The following is a 15,198-nucleotide window of genomic DNA, read 5'->3' as shown; positions in this document are numbered from 1 at the left end:
GATAATATATATATATATCATTTAATATATTTAATAACTTATTAAGCTTTATAGAATAATATATCTAGCTTATAAAATAGTTATATTAAAGACTAATTCTTTATAATAACTTATATATACTTATTAATCTTAAAGGTCTTAATAATATGCTTCTTATTATAATACTTTTTAATATTTATAGACCTTTTTTAAAGCCATAATAGTATTTTTATAAATCTTTTATAATTAAGTTATATAATCTATATTACCCTTTTTCATAATATCCTAGATATTTAGTTAAGTATTTAATATAAGTATATAAAAATATTTACCTATTTTTATATAAAATAAAGTAGTACCTATTAAACCCTACTTTAAGTTATTATATATAAACTTTATAAGTAGTAAGAAATTAACCTAGTTATCTTAGTTAAAGTTAATATAATTTATAAGTACTATTCTAAAATATTATTTAGGTATTTTATCTAGCTATTTATTTATAAATAGTATATAGTACTTAATAACTACTTAATCCTAAGATAATATATTAAGTTAGACCAGAACCTTATTATAAAGACTAATCTATAATTTATTATAATATTTACAAGCACTCTATATAAGTAAATTATTTTATAAAGTATTATTTTTATAAGCTGTACTCTCTTAATTATTTTATAAATAGGGATAAAATAAGTTATTTTACTTAAATAATTAATAATAATAAAAATTATATTATATAGTTATTAATTAGAATTTATAATCCTTATACTAGCTAGTAAATTAATAATAAAATCTATATTAATCTATTTTTATATTTTTATAAAGACTAGTAAGAGCTATAGTAAGCCCTACTATTTACTATATTTAATCCTTATACCTAAATATATTATATAACTATAATAATATTCCTTAACAAACTTATATATATATAGCTACTAAAATTATTAATAAATTAATTTTTGGATTTTTTTTAAAGTAAAGTATCTTATTAAAAAATTATTGTAAGTTTTATAAATATTTTAAGGCACAGGAAATACTAGTCTAGAATATATATTTTTTTTATAATAAAGTATATTATTTTTATTTAACTAGAGGCTTAGCTTTAATCTACTTTTTTTTAAATATAATACATTTAGTATTAGGATTTACTAGGCCTTTATAAATATCTTATATAATAAGATTATTTTTTAGTAATATTAGAAGCTTCTCTAATAATTTAATAAAAGAACTCTTATAAAAGAATTCTTTATTATATAAGATATACTAGGTTTTACCTATATAATCTAATACTACCTAGTATTAAATTTATTTATTATTATAATTCTTATAACTAGTCCCTTATCTAACTTTTATAGTATAAATATTTATTTTAAAGCTAGTATTATAGCTATAGCCTGCTTTATAAATAGGCTAAGCTACTATTATAATTTATTACAAATATATTTTTAGTACTTTAGTTTATTTTTAAAAAGTAAAGCTTCCTTTATTAAATTACTCCTAATTAAAAATATATTAATAAGCTTATATAATACTTAAGTAAAGCTAGACTAATATCTAGTTTTTACTATATAAATAAACAGGGAATATTATAGTAAAGATAATTATTATACTTTTATCTAATCTTACTAAAAATATATTCTATAAATACAGGCCTATACTTTATAATACTTATAAATAATAAAATATATTTTATATACTTATCTTTAAGTAGTGGTCTATAGCTAATACAAGTAATAAAAATAGTCTTATAAATTTAATATTATTTAATAAGCTAGTTAGTAGATAATTCATTATAAAAGTAAATATATTAATATACTAGGGTAAAGATTTATATATATTCCTAGAAAGATAAGGGCTTAAGTCCTATTTAAAAAGCTAGGCCTAATAATATAACTATAATAATAAATATTAAATTAGGTAGTATAACCTGTAGCTAGTTATTTTATATATTAAAATAATTAATAAGCTAAGGTATAGCCTAGTTATTAATAAATATAGTTATTAAAGATAATATATTCTAGGTAACTCTTAAGAATAGGCCTGTAAAACGAGAAAAAATTATAATAAAAAATTAATAAGTAGCTAGTTAAAAGTTAGCTTTATTTATTAGGAGTTTTTTTTTATAAAACCTTATAAAATTTAATAAAGTACTTATTTGAGTTACAGGCTAGTAATAAATATTAGTTATAGTAACTATAAGTATTTTATATATTATAGTCTAGGAAGAAAGGTAGTGTAAGGACACGCGAATATCCTGCTAGTACTGACTTAGCCGCGGGCTGACTAAGCGTATACTAACTTTAGAATCCTCGTGGAGTAAGATTCTAAACCTTAGTATTAATCTATACTATTTCCGTAATCCTTAAAAATAGCTTTTATTTCTTTATTAGGTTCCTGAGTCTTAAATACGCTAATTTAACTAAGCCTATAAGAAACTCTTTTCTTATAATTTTAATACTTAACCCCCGCGAATTAGCTTATTTATAATATTAAAGAAATTAAGGAGATCCTCGCGGTTAGCTTAAACCCCTAAGGGAATAGGTTAAGTACCCCTCGCGGAACAGGATAGTTCTACTACAAGTACTTCTCTAGTAAAGGGGCCTATACCTAACAAGACTCTTATTCTTAAGTTATAAATAGCTAGCAAGGAACTACTAATTATTAAGAAATAATATATTATAATACTTAAGCGTGAGCTTACTACTTATAAATAGCTTACTAAGCTTAATATACTTAAGTCTTATAAGCATACTTATTAATTATCTAAAATAATTTATAAGGGCCTTATAAAGAAATATTTACCTGGAGTCTGCCTGTTATTAAAAAGCATGCTTTATTTAACTACTAACTATACTAATTACTAGATATTTTATAACTAGATAAACATGCTCGCGAAAATAAACTAGTTTAATAAAGAGGATAAGGTAAATTATATAGTACTCTACCTAGATAGTATGCTTACTATCTTATAAAAAAATAAAAGCTCGCGCGAATATTATAAAAAAGGTTAGAATAGTTTATATAACTTTTTTAAGGAGTAACTAAAAAACCCGCGAAATAGACTTTAGGAATTATAATCTACTATTTTCTATACTTATATAAAGCCTAATAAAGAGACCAAATTTGCGTATCTTAAGTAGTTTAATAAGATAATTAGTAAATTAAGTAAGGACACAAAGGATCTTAAGCTAATTTAGCTTTATATATTTTATAAATTATTACCTTATAAGACTTGATAGTAACTCTATAAATAGCCAGAGATACTATATAAATAATAAGACCTTATAAATATAATTATTAAGCTTTAACCTCTAATCCGTGCTAGTACTAGTAATAGCTCGCGAAGATTAAAGAATAGTAGCCCTAGCCCTATAAAAGAATAGAATAGTAGTTATAAATATAATAATTCTTACTTTCTAGGAGGGTATCTATAAGGGCTACCTAGCAGTCCTACTAGAAACTAAGGTTTATAAAATAAATATTCTAAACCACTTGCTAACTAGGTAAGATCCCGTGAAAGAAGGTTTAAGAATTAAAATACTTACTACAAGTACTATAAAAATAGGTACTAGGCAAGGAATTACCCTATATAAAAAAAAATTAATCTTTTATATAAGAAGACTTTACTATTTATATTTACGCGGAAGATTAAGGGTTTAAAAAGGCCTTAAGTAAGTATTTTTACTAAGCTCCTCTACAAGAGGTAGCCGTAGTTAGTCCTTTATAAAAGTACTTTAGTACTTTTTTTACTAAGTATTTTTACTAAGCTCCTTTACTAGAGGTAGCCGCGGTTAATATCTTAGTAAGGAAACCTAAAATCTTACTTACTAGTACTAAGCTATTCGCGGAGTAGAAATAGCTTCCTACCTTAGTTAAGCTTAGTAATAGTATTATTTATATCACGCGAGTATTAGTAAATAGTAGTAGTATAATAAATATTATACCTGCGACGCTAGCAAAGTAAGCGGGCTAGAAAATATTATTATAATAGGTTTATACGTTAATAGTAAATAACTAGGAACTCTAGAATAAAAAAGTAGTAAAAGCTAAAATAAAGCTTAAAAATTTTTATAAAATCTAGAAAGTCTTTTATAAGCTAGCTATATTCTTGCTAGATATTTTAGAGCCTTTTTTAAGTATTATTTAGATAGAACTCCACGACTTAGAGACCTACTAGGCAGATAGGATCCTAAACTTCTATAATAATTCTCTCTTAGATATCTTTATAATTACTATAAAAAAGATAAGTACTACTTATAATCTATTATAGATATAAGTTCTCTAGGTTAGCGCGATCTAAATAGATAAACTATTAATAAAAAAATATCCTTAAATAATATTATAAATTTATAGATATCTTCTTAGACCATAAATTAAAGGAATTACCTTTATATTATAAAGGAATTAACTTGCAGATTAAACTAGAAAAAAATAAGAAACTATTATTTAGCTTTTTATATAATTATTTTCCTTATAAAGTACTAGCTATTCGCGAGTATATCTTAATAATACTTATAAAGGGGTAGATCTAACTATCTAAGTCGCCTGTAAGAGTACTATTACTTTATATACTAAAAGAAAATAGTAGTATTTATATATACGCGGACTATTATAAACTAAATACTATTACTATTAAGAACTAGTATCTATTACTATTAATAGATAAGATAATTAGGAGACTTAACAGGGCTAAGTAATTTAATTAATTTAACTTTTATAATATATTTAATTAGATTTGTATTACTTATAGGCACGAGTAAAAAATAGCTTTCTAGACAAAATACAGGTTATATAAATATTATATAATACTATTTAGTTTAATAAACACCCCTATAATATTCTAAAGATTCGTAAACTAGGTATTCTGTAATATCCTAGACGTGTATATTATTATATACCTAGATAATATAATTATATTCTTGTAGATACTAGAGAAATATTATTAATAAATAAAAGAAGTCCTTAATAAATTATATAAGGTAAGTTTATATTATAAGTAAAGCAAATATAGCTTCGCAGTAACTAAGATTAACTTTCTTAGGTATATAATTATACTAGAAAGTATTAAGATAAAACCCTCGCAGGTAAGTACTATTATAAAGTAGCCTATACCTAGGACTACTTATAATATTCTTATATTTATTAGCTTCGCGAATTAGTACTACTATTTTATAAAGAAATACTCTTATCTTATAGCTTTGCTTATAAATTTATTAAAAAAGCCTAGTAAGTAAGATATCTTATAATCTATTAAGAGTCTTAAAAATATTATAATAAATAAAGCTTGCGAATTATTCTAGAAGATTAAGGAAGCTTTTTATAAGATAGTAAAGCTAACTTATTAGAATAAGTTCCTTCCCACGCGGTTAGAAAGTAATACTTCCGGCCGGGTAATCTATAGTATATTAACCTAGTTATAAAAAAATAACACGCGGTACCTAGTAATATTCTTCTCTAAGAAAATAACTATTATTAAGTATAACTATAGTATTAGCAAGCAAGAACTTCTAGTTATTATAAAATTATTCCGCGAGTAGCAGTACTACCTAGAGGGTAGTTATAAAAAAATAAAAATTATTATAGATTATAAAGTATTATAGAACTTTTAGTTATAGACTAAAACTCTCTCGTGAATATAGATTTATTAGTCCTAGTTCTTAGCAGGATTTAGATTTAAAATAATCTACCACGCGGGTAAGCTTAACCCGGCAGACAGCCTATTATACAGGGTAGATTATATAAAATCTACTTATTATAAAAATAAGCTAAAGTACTAAGAGTATATTTTTAGTAAGTTATAAAATTAGCTTGGCTTATTTATAAAATAGGCTATAGCTATAATACTAGCTTTAAAATAAATACTTATATTATAAAAGTTAGGCGAGGGACTAGTTATAAAGATTATAATAATTAATAAATCTAATACCAGATAGTATTAGACTATACGGGTAATAGCCTAGCATATCTTATATAATAAAGAACTATTTCGCGAGGACCCTTTTATTAAGTTACTAGAGAAGCTTCTAATATTACTAGAAAATTATCTTATTATATAAGACATCCGTAAAGGCCTAGCAAATCCTAATACTAAGTATATTATACTTAAAAGGGGCAGATTAGAGCTAAGCCTCTAGTTAAATAAGGATAGTATACTCTATCGCGAAGGAAAGATATATATCCTAGACTAGTATTTCCTGCGTCTTAAAATACTCGCGAAGCTTTATAATAATTTTTTAACAGGATACTTTACCTTAAAAAAAACTTAAGAGCTTATTTATTAGTAATTCTAGTAGCCGCATGTATATAAATTTATTAAAAAATATTATTAGAGTTATGTAGTATACTTAAGCGCGAGGGTTAAGTATAATAAGTAGTAGGGCTTGCTATAGCCCTTGCTAGTCCCCGCAGGGATATAAGAATAAATTAGTATAGATTTTATTATTAATTTACTAGCTAGCACGGGGATCACGGATCCTAACTAGTAGCCGTATAACGCGATTCTTATTATTATTAATTATTTAAGTAAGATAGCTTATTTTATCCCTATTTATAAAATAATTAAAGAAGCATAGCTCGCGGAGATAATACTCTATAAAGTAATTTACTTATATAAAGTACCCGCGAATATTATAATAAACTATAGATTAGTCTTTATACTACGGTTCTAGTCTAACTTAATATACTATTTTAAGATTAAGTAGTTATTAAGTACCGCGTACTATTTATAGATAAATAACTAGATAAAATACCTAAATAGTATCTTAGAATAGTACCTGTAAAGTTATATTAATTTTAACTAAGATAATTAGGTTAATTTCTTGCTGCTCGCAAAGTTTATATATAATAACTTAGAGTAGGCGTTAATAGGTACTACTCTATTTTATATAAAAATAAGTAAGTACTCTTACGTGCTTGCGCTAGATACCTGACTAGATATCTAAAATATTATAGAGAAGAGTACTATAAATTATATAACTTAATTATAAGAGATCCACGAAAATACTATTAAGGCTTTAGAAAAGGCTCGCAAGTACTAAAAAAAGTATTATAATAAGAAGTATATTATTAAGACCTTTAAGGTTAGCGAGCATATATAGGTTAGTATAAAGAACTAGTCTTTAGCACGACTATCTTGCAAGCTAGATATACTATTTTATAGAGCTTGGCGAGTTATTAAATATATTAGATAAAACATGTATTATTTAAACTTGCCCGCGAGGCTAGATATTTATAATATCTTCTATATTTTAATACTTCGCGAGTATCAGGAAATAAAAGGAGTTAATTCTATAAAATAGTTCCTTATATGTCTTATAGAGGCGGATAGTAGTTGCTATATATTTAAAGCTATCCTTGCAAGGAAAAAAAATAAAAATAGTTATAAATAGCTATATTAAGTTAAATAGAAAGAGTATAAGCTAGGTAAGAATAATATTATATAAAAGCCTACGAGCTACTTAAGGTATTTATAAATATTTAAGAGATTTATAAGAGAAGTTAAAATAATAGAAAAACCTTTAAATTTTATAATAATAATACTATAGAAGGATAAAAACTAGGCTACTAAGAATATATATATACCCGGCCTAAAATAAACTCTATAAATAAATACTTAAAAATAAAAAGCACAAGCAGGGCAAGGTATTATTATTATATATAGTTATGCTAGCGGGTTAGCGGCTAGTATTATTATAAGCTTAAAAAGTATTACAGGCCTATCACATGTTTTAGTAAGAGGTATAATATATAAGGTACCTAAATCTAATAATAAAGCTTTATCCGCGGAAATAAGGCTTTTCTTATTAGACTACCCTTAATTAAAAATATACTAATAAGCTTATATAATACCTAGGTAAAGTTAGACTAATACCTGGTTCTTATTATATAAGTAAGTAGGGAATACTATAATAAAAATAGTTATTATACTTTTGCTTAATCTTACTAGAAATATATTCCGCGAATATAGGTCTACGCCTTATAATACCCGCGAATAATAAAATATATTTTATATACTTATCTCTAGGTAGTGGTTTACAGCTAGCATAAGTAATAAAAATAATCTTATAAATTTAATACTATTTAATAAGCTAGTTAGTAAATAATTTATTATAAAAATAAATATATTAATATACTAGAGCAAAGATCCACACGCGCTTCTAGAAAAATAGGGGCTTAAGTCCTATTTAAAAAGCTAGACCTAGTAGTATAACTATAGTAGTAGGTATTAAACTAGGTAGTATAACCTATAACTAGTTATTTTATATATTAAGATAATTAATAAGCTAAGCTATAACTTAGTTATTAATAAATATAGCTACTAGAAGTAGTATATCCTAGGTAGCTCTTAAAAATAAGCCTGCAGGGCTAGAGAGAGTTATAATAAGAAAATTAGTAAGTAGCTAGTTAGAAGTTAGCTTTACTTATTAAAAATTTTTTTATAAAATTTTATAAAGCCTAATAAAGTACTTATTTAAGCTACGGGCTAGTAGTAAATATTTATTATAATAATTATAAGTATCCCGCGTGTTATAGTCCGGGAAGGAAAATAGTTAATAGTATTAGCCTGTAGTTATATTACTAAACGGCTATACTTAAGAGTTAACAAGCTATTTAAAAGGTTTAGCCCTTATTAAATAATAAGGAAGATACTAAAAACAGGGAAGTCAGGAGTAGGAATAGTTATTATTATATTTATAGATTACTTAAGGTTAGCTAATACTTTTATAAAGTAAGAAATAAGTAAGATAATCACAGAAGCGAGGTAATTACTAGGAAACAGGCAAGGTGATCGCAGAAGCGAGGTAATCGCTAGGAAACAGGTAAGGTGATCGCAGAAGCGAGGTGATTACTAAGAAACAGGCAAGGTGATCGCTGAGAAACAGGCAAGGTAATCGCAGAAGCAAGGTAATTACTAGGAAATAAGTAAGGTGTTGCTCGCGAGCAACAAAAACAACACTTGTATAGCAGGCAAGTAATATAAGGCAAGGAATTAATAGAAGATTAATAAATTATAAAGGGAATTAATAAAAAATATATACTTACTATTTAGTTTAGTGCGCGAGGTTATAAAGGAGAAGAAGAGAAGAGAAAAGTTAGAGAGGAAGAGGTCTTATATAGGCGTTATTCCTTCTAAAAGTAAGGTAAAATTAAACTTCACCCACGCGACTACTTAATAGAAGTACTTAGGCAAGCTTTACCCTATATATATATACTTATAAAGTATATACTACTCTTGTAAAGCCCTTATAAAGTAATATTTTACCTAATATTTACTTCATGCTTTACTTTATTTTATAAATACTTCACGGGGCTATACTAGCTATAAAAGCTGCTCGCGAAGGATATTAATATAACTATACTATCCGCGAAGAATAAGAGTCTATATACTACTGTATAGTGGTTAGTTACCCGCGAGAAGGCCTTTTCCTTTTTTATAGTAGCTTTTCCTTTTACAAAGAAGTTTTACTAGCTATACAGGGTTTTTACTAGTGCTTGCTAAGCATATATCTAGATTAAATAGCAAGAACCCCCGGCCTTAAAGACTAAAGCCTGCGAAGGGGGAGAGTAATTATAAGGACACGCGAATATCCTGCTAGTACTAACTCAGCCGCGGGCTAACTAAGTATATACTAACTTTAGAATCCTCGTAGAGCAAGATTCTAAACCTTAGCGTTAATCTACACTATTTCCGCAATCCTTAAAAACAGCCCTTATTTCCTTATTAGGTTCCCGAGTCTTGAATACGCTGATTCAACCAAGCCTATAAGAAACCCCTTTCTCACAGGTAGTTATTAGTATTAGCTTATAGTTATATTACTAAATAGCTATACTTAAGAATTAATAAGCTATTTAAAAAGTTTAGCCCTTATTAAGTAATAAGGGGAATACTAAAAATAAGAAAGATAAAAATAAAAGTAGCTATTATTATATTTATAAACTACTTAAAGTTAGCTAATACCTTTATAAAGTAAAAAATAAATAAGATAATTATTAAGAAGTAATTAAAGTAATTACTAGGAAGTAAGTAAGGTAATTATAAATAAAAGTATTATTTATAAGTAATAGAAATAACACCTATAAAAGGAAATAAGTAATATAAAATAAGGAATTAATAATAAATTAATAAATTATAAAAGAGATTAATAGAACTTATATACTTACTATTAATATAGTACACAGGGATAGAGAGAGAAAGAAAAGAAGAGAAGAGTTAAAAAAAAAGAAGTCTTATATAAATATTATTCCTTCTAAAAGTAAGGAAAATTTTAACTTTACCTATATAATTACCTATTAAAAATACTTAAAGAAAGTAATATCTTTCTAGATACTTTATAAAGTAGTACTTTACTTAAATACTTATTTTATACTTTACTTTAGTACTATTAAATATTTTATAAAACTCTTACTTAAGATAAGGTTTTACTAGTTAAAAGCTATTAATCTTATATAAATTTTACTTACTTTAATTTACAGGTATTTTATAAAGCTATACTAGCTATAAAAATTATTTATAAAGAATACTAATATAATTATACTATCCTTAAAGGATAAGAGTCTATACTTATAAAGGATAAGAGTTTATATACTACTATATAATAATCAATTACTTATGAAAAGGCCTTTTCCCTTTTTATAGTAGCTTTTCCCTCTTTAAAAATTTTTTTACTAGTTATATAGAGTTTTTACTAGTACTTACTAAATATATATCTAGTCTAAATAATAAGAACCCCCAGCCTTAGGGATTAAGGCCTGTAAAGGGGAAGAGTAGTTATAAAGATATATAAATATCCTGTTAGTACTAACTTAATTATAGTCTAATTAAGTATATATTAATTTTAGAATCCTTATAAAGTAAGATTCTAAACCTTAGTATTAATCTATATTATTTATATAATCCTTAAAAACAGCCCTTATTTCCTTATTAGGTTCCTGAGTCTTGAATACACTGATTCAACCAAGCCTATAAGAAATCCCTTTCTTATAATTAGTATAAAAATATTAAATAAGGCTACTCTAGAGAGTAGTAATATAATTATAATTAATAATAATATAAAATTATCTTGTAAGATTTTTAACTAACTTTATCCAGGTAAATAGTTAGATAGCTAAATTATTATAACTTTTATATAAATATCTAACTAGCCTGCTTTTATTAAATATGATCTTAGTATTTTATTAGACAAGCCTAGTAATAACAATTAAATATAACTAATTAAGTAGCTACTAGCTAGCTAGGCTAAAAAGATTACTTAATATTATTAAGAGGTTAAAATAATTTTAGAGAGGTATATCCCTTAGTTTATTTTTACTTTATTAACTATAAAAATAGGTAATATACTATTATAATTCAATAATAGACTTTAATACTATTCTAAATATTAAGGAAAGCTGCTTAGTAAGATTTATTAAAAGGGAATTTAAAAACTTAAAAGTTTTTTTATATTAAAGTAGTAAGTATTTTCCTCTACTTACTTTAGTATAATAAGTAACTAAAGTAAAGCCTACTTTATAATAAGTAAAGAATAATAAATAGAGCTATAATATTAGGGTTATTTAAAGTTTTAATAGCTAGTAAATAACCTATTAATTAAAAAATAAAATCTAAAGCTTATAATCTTAGAAATATTTAAAAGATAACAGGCAAGTATTAAAGATAATATTATAATTAAATATAAGAGATATTACTATATTAAGTAAAATTCTTATACTCTAACTTTTACTTAATATATAGTACAAGAATATCTTATAGTATTTTTTTAGAGAAGAGATAAAGATAATAGCCCTAGCTATAGCTAACTATCTTATAACCTTCTATAGCTAATCTATAGTAGCCCTTCTAAAGCTCTTAATAAAATATAATCTAATATTCTTATTTCCTGTGGATAGCGCTTCCTAGATTACCTTATATTTAGAAAAGGGACTAGATTAGCTATATAGCCTGGGATTAATTAGGCTCCTGCAAAATAAGCTTAGGAGCTTTATAATAGTATTTATAACTCCTTATTCTTCTGGACAGAACTGCAGGCTATGGCATTGTCAGACCTGCGGATGTCCTCGCCAGACTATACTAGGTACTCTTGGTAAGGCGGCAAGGACAGCTGCGGCAAACGGGACGTCGAGAGTACCTCGCCCAGTTTGACACAGGCTGCCTTGAAGGTCTCGATGGTCAACGCGCTCACTATCTGGGCCTAGGCTTCGCCAAGCTTGACATTATTTAAATGTGACGTGACTCGACTGTATTAGCTCTTAGACCAGGATATAAATTCTGGCGAGGAAGAAGGTCAGAAAATTAAGGAGATCTCTTTGCTCTCCTGCGGTATATTAAGGGGGATAAGATGTGTGAAGAACGGCCTGACCCCGAGCAGATACTTAAATATTTCTTCCAGGCCCTTGGAATAAAACTTATTATCCCTATTATCTTGCTGGTATCCATAACTGGTGCCTATGGCCGAGGAGCCTAGAACTCTTGTTATTATTTCGTTTTTACTGGACATATAATTAGGGGACGCGCCCTGCTAAGAATAGAGGGACTCTGACTACTTCACTGAATCTCCTGGGCTTCCTCAGAAATCGCAATGGGTATCCTCGTTGCTGCCACCCCAATCCTCTCACTGGGCATAATGCTTATTATTGTGTTGGAGCTGATACAGATGACTTTTCTTAATATTGTTTAGCATTAGACATCCAACCATGAACACCAGGTTAATAACTATAAGCTGCGAGTACTATAATTAAAGTTTCAGACCATCTTCTCAGCCTCTCAGGAGATCAGTGTACTTAGTAGGCAGAAATTAGTTAGCAAAGCCTTTGCTATCACTTGTGTGTTACCAGCTGGAGCCCAAGCAAGCAAAGAAAAGAAAATACTATACATTAGCTTCTAGGAACTACCTTCAGGGGTATAATGACACCCACTGCCGACAAAACTTCTCAGTGTTGCTACTCTCGATAAATTCTTCCACCTTCGGACCAAAGGATGGTAGTATTCGAAAAAGAGTACGAGTATGATCAAAATTTAGCATATGGCTCTTCATGGTGAGAAAGGTCTGCTTCTTGGGTTACTTGACGCAATTTTCAACCTCCCCTAGTGGGGACTCAAATGACAGGCAACCAGTGAACTTTCCAAAATGTTCGATTTGGAATAGTGTTTCTATCAGGAGATGTTACATTCACACCGTCCATGACCAGAAAGTAACCGACCCCTCGATTCCGGAGGGGTCGGTTAGTTGGGTTCGACGCGCTAAAAGTTGGTATTAATACACTAGTCTGCCTCAGGCACCAAGGCAGGTAGATTCTGGCCTATGCCCTAAATTTTATATAAAATTTATAGTTATATCTATCTTACTACTTTATAACTTTTAATACCTGTACTATTAAATCTATATATTTTATTCTTAAAGAATAAAAAGTAAGCTTATAAAGTAGTAAAACTATCCTAGGATTAATATAATATACTTATAAAGTACTTTAAAAGTACTTATTAAGTACTTAAATAGACTACTTTATTATATTAATACTAGATTTAATAAATTTACAAAGATATCTTAAGAATACTTTATAAATAATATATATTCTAATTATTAGAATCTTTAGATAATAACTGCTTCCTAAGTATTTAAAAGCTAATTAAAAAAAAATAAAATTACTCTTTATTTTCTAGCTTCAACTTATATAATTCTTACTTTTTTTTTTAATATTAATTTATTTTACAAGTAATTTAGCTTTAAGATTTTAAATCTTTAATTTTTTTTTAATTCCTATTATTTAGTATTCTAAGATTAGTCCTATAAATTAATAGTAGTAATTTTTTAAAGACTAATTTAAAAAATACTAGAAAAGTAAAAAGTAAGTATTTAATAAGTAATTTCTAAGTATTTATATAAGAATTATATCTTAATCTTATCTAGGAACTTCCTTACTAACTTTAATTATCTCCTTAATTATCTCTTTAACTTAAAGTTTTTTAATAATAGCCTTTTACTATTAAAAAATAAAAAGAAATTTTAATTTTAATTATAAATATTCTTAAATTCTTCCTCTTACTAAGCTAGCTCTATAGAATATTTTTATATAAATATTTATAAAGTACTTAATAAGTTTTTTATAATTATTTAAGATAAAAATATACTAAACTAAGCTATATTATTAAGAAAACTAGTTTTAAGAGTTTAAGTTATATATTAGTATTAAAGATTATAGAAGCTCTAAGCTTAATTCTATTAAATATTTTATATATTTAGTTTCTATAACCTATTTATATTTAATAAGTAGTTAGCAAGTACTTTAAAAGTATTAAATAACTTATTAAAAACTTACTCTAGAAGTATTTATAATAGTATTAAATATTTTTTATAGTAATTAGATATATTATATATTTATTTAATAATATTTATACTCTTCTAAATTAGATTAAAAATATAATAAGAAATAAAAGAGTAATACTTATTAAATCCTATTATAATAATTAGGCTTTTCTTATATTAAGCCTAATTTTAAACTATAAAATACTTATACTCTAAGATTAATTAGTTAGTAAATACTTATAGAATCATTATAAGCTAGTTAGAAATTATTTATAAATTAAATAATTAAATTATTTTTAGTAATTTCTTTATATTTATAATCTAGAAGTGCTACTATTTATATCCTAAAATATTAATTTAAAGAATTTTTATAAATAATTTTATAAATACATTTATTTTTAAACTACTTAAGAAGTATTTATTAAGTATTAAGTTTAAACTTTAAGCCTAGTTAATTAATTATAAAATTCTATTTATAACTTTTATTAGGGCCTTTTAAGGAGGTAGAAAAGTATATATATATAAATATTATAAGATATAAAAATAAAATAAGGATTATAATTAAGATTTATAGAAATTAACTAGTAAAATATAATTTTATATTTAATATATACTAATTTTCCTAATCCCTAAGGATAATTATAAACTAAGTAAGTACTTAGTAAGTAATTAGTAAGTAACTAGGAAAAATCTCTTAAATACTTATTATAAAAAATAATTTAAATTTAACTATTTTAACTATACTATATTTCTTAGTATTAATAATAATCTTACTAGTAAATAGTTTTTTAAGAAACTAAAAATAAATTAAGCTATTTTTAAATACTTAATAGGTATAATACCTAGTAAGATTAAATAATATATTAATATATTTAATATAAGAGTTAAAATTACTTAGTAAATTCTAGACTTAATTAAT

Source organism: Aspergillus karnatakaensis (genome assembly GCF_047715665.1).
Source record: "Aspergillus karnatakaensis strain CBS 102800 unplaced genomic scaffold BJY04scaffold_47, whole genome shotgun sequence".
In the NCBI taxonomy this organism is placed as follows: Eukaryota; Fungi; Ascomycota; class Eurotiomycetes; order Eurotiales; family Aspergillaceae; genus Aspergillus; species Aspergillus karnatakaensis.
The sequence above is the reverse complement of the archived record's forward strand: the minus strand, read 5'-3'. Positions refer to the sequence as shown.